The sequence below is a fragment of the Numida meleagris genome, chromosome 2, assembly GCF_002078875.1.
Source record: "Numida meleagris isolate 19003 breed g44 Domestic line chromosome 2, NumMel1.0, whole genome shotgun sequence".
NCBI classification, from domain to species: domain Eukaryota; kingdom Metazoa; phylum Chordata; class Aves; order Galliformes; family Numididae; genus Numida; species Numida meleagris.
In genome coordinates, this window is record NC_034410.1 from 84855339 (window position 1) to 84863880 (window position 8542).

Below are 8542 nucleotides of genomic sequence, written 5' to 3' on the forward strand. Positions count from 1 at the left end.
ATCCTCTTATAACATAGTTCATCCAGGTCATTCCAAGCCACTTACATTGTACACTAAATAAAGAAATGATGCTTTCATATTTTCTTATGTGTTCTAGCGGCGTTTTGGCTTTTGGTTTCTGCATAATCAAAATGTAACAAGAGCTAGTCTAGTCCAGAGCTTTTCTGCATTGTAATGTTGCTGAATGATGCATGCCTGATTCAGACTGATGATTCTGAAGTCTATCTGAAACAGAAGCAGATGCAAGCAGCTTGGACAACAGCTTCAAAGGGCTGATTGAAGTAAGATATTTCCATATTTAGTGCAATCTTTAAGTGGTAGACAGCAGCTGAACAAATATTGTGTGAACATTCTAACGGGATGAAAAATAATTCAAAAAAAATAGAGGCCAGAAAGCCTGACAAGAGTCTTGGAAGAAACAATAAGACAGCTGATGTATAATTCTATCAATAATATTTTCAAGAATAGAAATTCATTTTGTTTTAGTATATAAGATTCTGAAAGAAAACCTGAAATGCTTGCATTAGGTCATCCGGTGTTGCAAAAGGAAATCTTTCAAGAAAACAGGTGGCTCAAGGTTGAAAATCCACACTGTATGCATTTAAACTCCCATTTTAAATTAGCCGTACTTAAATTTACTGTAATAAATGTCTTCTAGCAGCTGGAAAATACTAGGTGAATTTGTGTTGTGTTCTTAGTGTAATTTCAATGAAAAAGGAATCTAGTTAATGTGAGACTGTTCCATGATGTAAACCAAAGCACTGTAGGTTAGGATGATTAAGAGATTTACTTATTATAAATTAATAAATCATGAATGAATCAGTTCAACCTGATTGTATCTATCATGATGTATCATTTAGGGATTGCTTACAGCAAAATCTTTAGCCAGTGCTAAAATGTACTCTATAATCAGTGAAGGAGACAGAGCAGAAGAATAGATTGGAGCTTGATTTTCACTTTGGGATGTGTTGGCAGCTTGCCTGCTTTGCTTGTAGAACTCAGACTATTTTGCTTGGCAGCTAATAATTCTCCCAATCATTCAACAACAAATTCACACACTGTATTTTCCTATATGAAACTTTCCTTTGCACAAATTGATGTAGCTTGTGTGACACCAAACTTCAGGTAAAGGCTATGAAGTGAGACCAGCCAGACATACATTCTGGCAAAATGGCATAGTTAATGGAAAATCAAGAGATGAAAAAGGAGAAAAATCAGTGAAACTGTTAGAAATCTTAAAGCTTTCAGATCAAACAATGCTTTTGCTGCCAGATGCTGCCATCATTCTTCTTCAAAACTGCATTAGTAACAATGTAATTTCAATATAGATGTTACTTTTGCAAAATATTGTTCTCGTATCATGGGCAGCACAAGAGAAACTTGTGAATCTATCCATTTTAACGGACTGAAAGGAACCCACAGATGGCGTAGTGTAGGACTGCTGTGGTGGGCAAAATTACCTGAGTAACAAGAATGACTATCCACTTAGCTTACACTAGTTAATATTGACTATATGATGAAGATATATCATTGTTGATGTATAACACACTGACAGTTAATGTGTGAAGCAACAATAGTGAAACAGTAACACAAACTTCAGCACGTATTTTTCCTTAGCATACCATGGGTCATTACAAGTCTTCTGCAGAAGCTTCAGTAACCACTAAAACTTGTATGTGAGATTTTTCTACTTACAGTTAGCAAGAATCTGTTGTGTAATGACACCAATATATCTTCATTATGCTTCTCATACATAGAATCATAGAATCATAGAATCACAGAATCATAAAATTGTTCAGGTTGGAAAGGACCTTCAAGATCATCAAGTCCAACTGCAACCTAACCATACTGTTCTAACAATCCACCACCAAATCATGTCCCCAGGCACCACGTCCAAACGGTTTTTAAACACATTCAGGGATGGTGACTCAACCACCTCCCTGGGGAGCCTGTTCCAGTGCTTAACAACCCTTTCTGGAAAGAAGTTTTTCCTGATATCCAAACGAAACTTAACAACCCTTTCTGGAAAGAAGTTTTTCCTGATATCCAAACTAAACCTCCCCTGGCACAACTTGAGGCCATTTCCCCTTGTCCTGTCACCTGTCACTAGTGAGAAGAGACCAGCCCTGCTCTCACTGCAATCACCTTTCAGGTATTTGAAGAGAGCAATAGGGTCTCCCCTCAGCTTCCTCTTCCCCAGACTAAACAGCCCCAATTCCTTTAGTCACTCCTCGTAGGGCATATTCTCCAAGCCCTTCACAAGCCTTGTTGCCCTTCTTTGGACCTGCTCCAGCACCTCAGTGTCCCTTCTGTACTGAGGTGCCCAAAACTGAACACAGTACTCGAGGTGAGGCCTCAGCAATGCCAAGTACAGGGGCAGGATGACTTCCCTAGTCCTGCTCACCACACCATTCCTGATACAAGCCAGGATGCCATTGGCCTTCTTGGCCACCTGGACACACTGCTGGCTCATATTCAGCCAACTGTCCATCAGCACACCACGGTCCCTTTCCGTCAGGCAGCTTTCCAGCCACTCCTCCCCAAGCCTGTAGCGTTGCCCAGGGTTGTTGTGACCAAAGTGCAGGATCTGACACTTGGCCCTGTTGAAACTCATATGGTTTACCTTGGCCCATCGATGCAGTCTATCCAGGTCCCTCTGTAGTGCCTTTCTACCCTCTGGCAGATCAACACTCCCTCCCAACTTGGTGTCATCTGCAAACTTACTGAGGGTGCACTCCATCCCCTCATCAAGGTCATTGATAAAGATGTTGAATAGAAGAGGCCCCAGCACTGAGCCCTGGGGGACACCACTCGTGACTGGCCACCAACTGAATTTAACTCCATTCACCACAACTCTCTGGGCCCGGCCATCCAGCCAGTGTTTCACCCAGCAGAGTGTGTGCCCATCCAAACCATGGGCAGCCAGCTTCTCCACAAGGATGCTGTGGGGAACAGTGTCAAAGGCTTCACTGAAGTCCAGGTAGACCACATCAACAGCCTTGCCTTCATCCACTAAGCGGGTCACCTTGTCATGGGACGAAATCAGATTTGTCAAACAGGATCAATCATTCATAAACCCATGCTGACTGGGCCTGATCCCCTGGCTGACCTTTAACTGATCCACAATGTATCCTGAGATTATCTGTTCCATAACCTTCCCTGGCACCAAGGTGAGACTGATAGGTCTATAGCTACCAGAGTCATCTTTTGGGCCCTTTTTGAAGACGGGAATAGCATTTGCTAGTCTCCAGTCAACCGGGACAGTCACGGTTAGCCAGGACTGTTGAAAGATGATGGAGAGGCCTGGCAAGCACATCTGCCAACTCCCTCACCACTCTGGGGTGCAACCCATCTGGCCCCATGGACTTGTGAGTGTCCAGCTTTCAGAGCAGGTCCGAAACCATCTCATTGTGGATTGTGCATGGCCTATTCTGTTCCCCTTCCCCATCTGCCAGCTCAAGGGGCTGTGTGCCCAGGGCACAACTAGTCTTACTATGAAAGACTGAGGCAAAGAAGGCATTAAGTACCTCAGCTTTATCCTGATCCTTGGTCACTGTTTTGCCTTCAGCATCCAACAAGGGATGAAGATTCTCCCTAGCCCCCCTTTTACTGTTGATGTATTTATAGAAACATTTATTGTTGTTCTTCAGAATCATAGAATCTAGAAACATAGAATCATTTGAGTTGGAAGGGACCTTTAAAGGTCATCTAGTCCAACTCTGCTGAAATGAACAGGGACACCTACAGCAGATCAGGGTGCTTCCAGCCTAACCTTGAATGACTCCAGGGATGAGGCATCCACTACCTCTATGGGCAATCTTTTCCAGTGCCTCATCACCTCTATTGTAAAAAACATCTTCGATATTCCTGTAAAGAATAATCTGAGTAGTATACTCAAGAAAATAGTGTTTCAACAAGATCATTGGCCTTGGAACATGCCTAGTCATGCACAGAGGAAAGCAAGTAATCTGAAAAATAAACAACTATATACAGGAATCAGGGGAAATAGCAGGCTCATATGAATTTTCAGATATGACAGCTTACATTGTGTGTAACAACATTACAAAATGCTAATGCTTGATGTGCTATTGTCTCAGACCCAACAAAATACTTAAAGTAGTCACTTTATTTCAAACAACTTCTCTCAGAACAGGACAGAACTGAGTGAAAGAAGGTTTGGCATAGTCTTTCATAAAACACATGAGTTACAATAAGATAGTGCTCAGCACAGTAAAAAGTTCAGAGCAATCTAGGCAAGACATGTTCTGTGTTGTGACTCCAACAGCTGTACCACTTTAGATACAAGCTATTGATTTTTGTTTCATCAGCAGCTGAGGGTTAGTAATCCACTAATCCCCAGGCTAGGATGTTGCTAGCTGTGAATACCTTGGGCTATTTGTTTTCTAACAGACTTTCTGAAGATTTTATAGGGCTGACGTGAATCTAAGAGAAACACAGAATACTCTGTACATAATATAAAAAGAAATTCTCTCTGAAGAGTAATCATTGTGTTAATGTGTGCTAAAATATAACAATGCAGATTTTATGTTGAAACCCCACCCTTGAAAATATTCAACATCAGCAGTGTATGAAGGACTTGAGTAGCTGTGCTCTCTTAATGGCTTTTACTGAAACATATCCATAATATATCTTGCTCTGTTCATAATGTCCTATATTAATTACAGTGTCATATGCCCTCTTGATTGCAATTCTTAAGATATTCTGTTTATGATACGCCTGGGAACTGGCAGCAATGACTTACAGTGGTTTAACATATGCTAATCTTGAGGCTTAGCTCTGAAATGCTTTCCAGCATGTTCCAAAAAGGGAAAACTCTGTCCACTACTTTGGAAAAGAGGGAAACAGAAGTACAGTGAAAACAAGCAGCCAAAATAATAATAATAATAAAACCCAAACAAAAGAACCGCCAGAAACAGTCTTCACAAAGTTACAATTAATATCCTTTCTATTACTTTACATAAATGCAAGTCTACTGAAAGGCAGAACTGCTCAGGTTGTATTTACTCTGTAAATATTATAGATCACATATTTTGTTAAATATGTTGTCAAGGAACCAAGGAAAAGATGACTACCTATCCCTGTTCAGAGTCCCCTGTGGCAGTGGGAACACTCTGGAGGGAAGGGCAATTTTTTTCTTTCTGGAGGAAAAAATGTGTGTATACATTGAAAAGTGAGTTCTGGATGTAGGAAGCAAGGCAGGAAAGACACAGTCTGATCCAAAGTGTGCTGCAGGGTTGGGGGTGGAAGACTTGAAGGCAGGTAGGAAGAAGCAAGGAGCAGGTCTGAAATTGGGAGAGAGTACAAAGGGAGACTCTGGAGTTTGTTCAAGCTAGGAAAGCACTGAACTACTCTACTATAAGGCAATAGGAGGATGGAGCCTTCTATCCACTGTGCAAACAGGCTATAGAATGCACAAATCTATCATGAAACTGTACTATCATGAAATCTATCTGGAGAGGAATCTGTCTTTGCTTTTCTCTCATAGATTCACTTCAAAGTTTGATTCACTTCAAAGACAAAGTTAGGGCCCATCCAGTCCCAGGCTCTTGACCCTTCCGCGCATCCATGCTTACACACAGAAGAGGAGTGTACATAATTTTGTTCTGAGTGTTAAAGATTTTCTGCTTCTCAAGCTTTAATTCTTGATTGTCTAGGAGGATCAAAATTGCCTGATGATTTTCATATTTGATCAAATCTTGAAGCTGAAACATTTTGTTCTTTATGTAGCAATTTGTTGAAACAAAATAGTAGCAAAAGTCTTCCTTGTATCAAAGGTAGAATACCAGTTGGGGGGAATGTTTCCAGCACAATGCAAGTAATTTATTGGGATTTTTTTTTTAATACCTGAAGCAGTGAAGAATATTAATTCATTACCACATTGCAAGAGAAAGGTTATCTTCTTCTGTGGTCTGAATCTGGAAATCTGAGCTTTCAGCATAGTCAGAATTGCAATGCTGTAGTCAGAGTTGATGGTTCATCTGGGTTCCAGGAAATCCGGAAGGTTCACCCCTTTCTTGCCCAGAAAGACAGTGCACATCACTTTACCCTCTGAGGGCTGCAGCTTGGACTTTTTCTTTGATGAGGAACTCACATACCAATAGTGGTGACACCATGTGTCATCAACAGTAATGCTACAATCCAGGAAACTGTCAGCTTCAGCCTCACATTGCTTCAATAGGTCCTGACAAACTTGCATACAGTGTTCTCTCTTTTCCTGTGAGAGCATTCATGGGACACACCTGGCCCAAACTTTGAGAGATTCCAATGTTGTCAGCATTGTTTCAACACATTGAAGCTAATATTCAGCTCTGTTCCCTGGCCATAGTACATCAGTTCACATGGATGAACATGGCCATCCAGAATGTGTCTCGTCTTTCATGTCACTGTCAACACTGCTGAAACACACCACCCACCACCTCATTGTGCTCACATTCACTGCTTGATCTCCAGAAATGTTCAGCAAGCATCAATAAATGTCAGTGTCAATGGGTGCAATTTTTTCTACATGAAGGAATTCAGCGACACACCTTTTCTTCATACGCACTTCCATGTAAGATGCCACTTTATCAGGGTGCCCCTCTGCTGCCATCTGTTGCATGACAACAAAATGTAATGGAATATTGGAGGGAAGGTTCAGCCTCCACTGCTATACCATCAACATCTACCTCTGATGCTGCGGGCCAACATAACAAGATAGGAGGCATTACTTTCAGAGCAGAGCTCATATTTATCAGTGTCTTCTATGAAAAACAAGCAAACAAAAAATCAGTCATCTTTTTAAAACTGAAAAATAGTAAGCATATAAACAAAGATGGAACAGACTTTTACAGTCTTTCCCATGTTAAGTTATTCTTCAGATAATTGTGTTCGAGCATTAACACCTTGAAATACCTAGCCTTCATTTGTTCTCACTGACCTAATTTTCAGGCTTTCAGTTTTCATGTGCATAAGCAATTTATCATGAATATGTAGACTTGACTTTGTCATACATGTACAGAACACAGTTGTCAAGGAAAAAGTTCTTCATGGAATAAGTACCTTTAAAGAATGGTCTGCCTTCTGCCTGCATAAAGATGTGTCATTAAACCATTAAAGCTTTCTTGCACACAGTCCCCTGTAATACAGACCCAAACTATTTTAATACTAATCTGTGCTAACACTTTTACATGTTAAGTAAGTATGTTTTTATTCTATTTTGGACAACCAATCCTTCTTTCTTGTCCATATTTACATTTTTCTCTTACACTAAGCTCATATAGTTTAACACATTTAGTCAGTGATTATTCATCTGAGGAATCAAATGTTACATCAAAGGAGATACAATATTTTCATCATGTATTCAATGACAATATTTTGCAAGTGCATAAGAAGTAATAATTGCTCATCAAACAAAATAAAATGAAACTTGGAAAAAAGTAAAGTAGCTTTAATAAAGTATTTGAGCTGCAAGGAAAAATATTTAAATTTGTAATCAACACATACAAACAAATCACTCACCAAATTTCCTAATATTGTGGTGTTAAGCAAGCTAATTATCCATATTAAATGTTATTAAAATGGCATTTTTTTCTTTGATGTTAATACAATAGTATTAATATAACTATCAGACGTGAGAAGTATGAAAAACACTAACAAGAAAAACATGCACAAGATGAAATACTTTTCTTTCAGATGTTTAGACTTCATGTTGTAGACTGTCAGGACACATCAGGATGCTGCTACTTGTAATAAAAGAATAGAAATACAGAGGACAGAGAAAGATTTGACTTCTTACTGCAACAATGAATGAATTTTGAAGATATACATTTTGGAGCAAACACATGAAGATATGAAATTCCTTTTCCTTCGTTAGAGCCAAAATTTCTGTCTCACTTAGGTTTGCTACACTGATGTAAAACTGAGAATGCCTACATATTTTCATAATAGACACATAATTGAAAAATGAAGATTTCAAGCAGAGACCATATTGAAAGTGAAAAACATAGACTTCTAACATTTATTTTTATAAAAGTTATAGCTGAATTCCATTTCAGCATTCAAAGGTGAGAAATATTTAATTAAAGTGATTACACCACCTTAATTTTGCTAATCCACCAGAATAAAAATATGACTCAATTGGTTTTGTCCTATTTTAAAAAAAGTCTAGTCGGGAAAAAAATTATTATGATGACTAACTATAATTTTGTGAAGTCACTAAAAGCTATTAATAATTAATTTCTTTAATAATTTTATTTATTCTAATGCAAAATACAACATAAATTTTCATACAACATATACATATTTCATAGGAAATATGAAGTGTTAGCATTCTCCTGACTCCTCGTTTGGGACAAAATGGAACAAGAGAGAATATTGGTGTCAGGAGAAGTTAAGGCAAGACATTTGCTTTCAAAAGAATCTAAGACTACTTAGCTCTTTCTTTCTTTCTTTCTTTCTTTCTTTCTTTCTTTCTTTCTTTCTTTCTTTCTTTCTTTCTTTCTTTCTTCCTTTCTTCCTTTCTTCCTTTCTTCCTTTCTTCCTT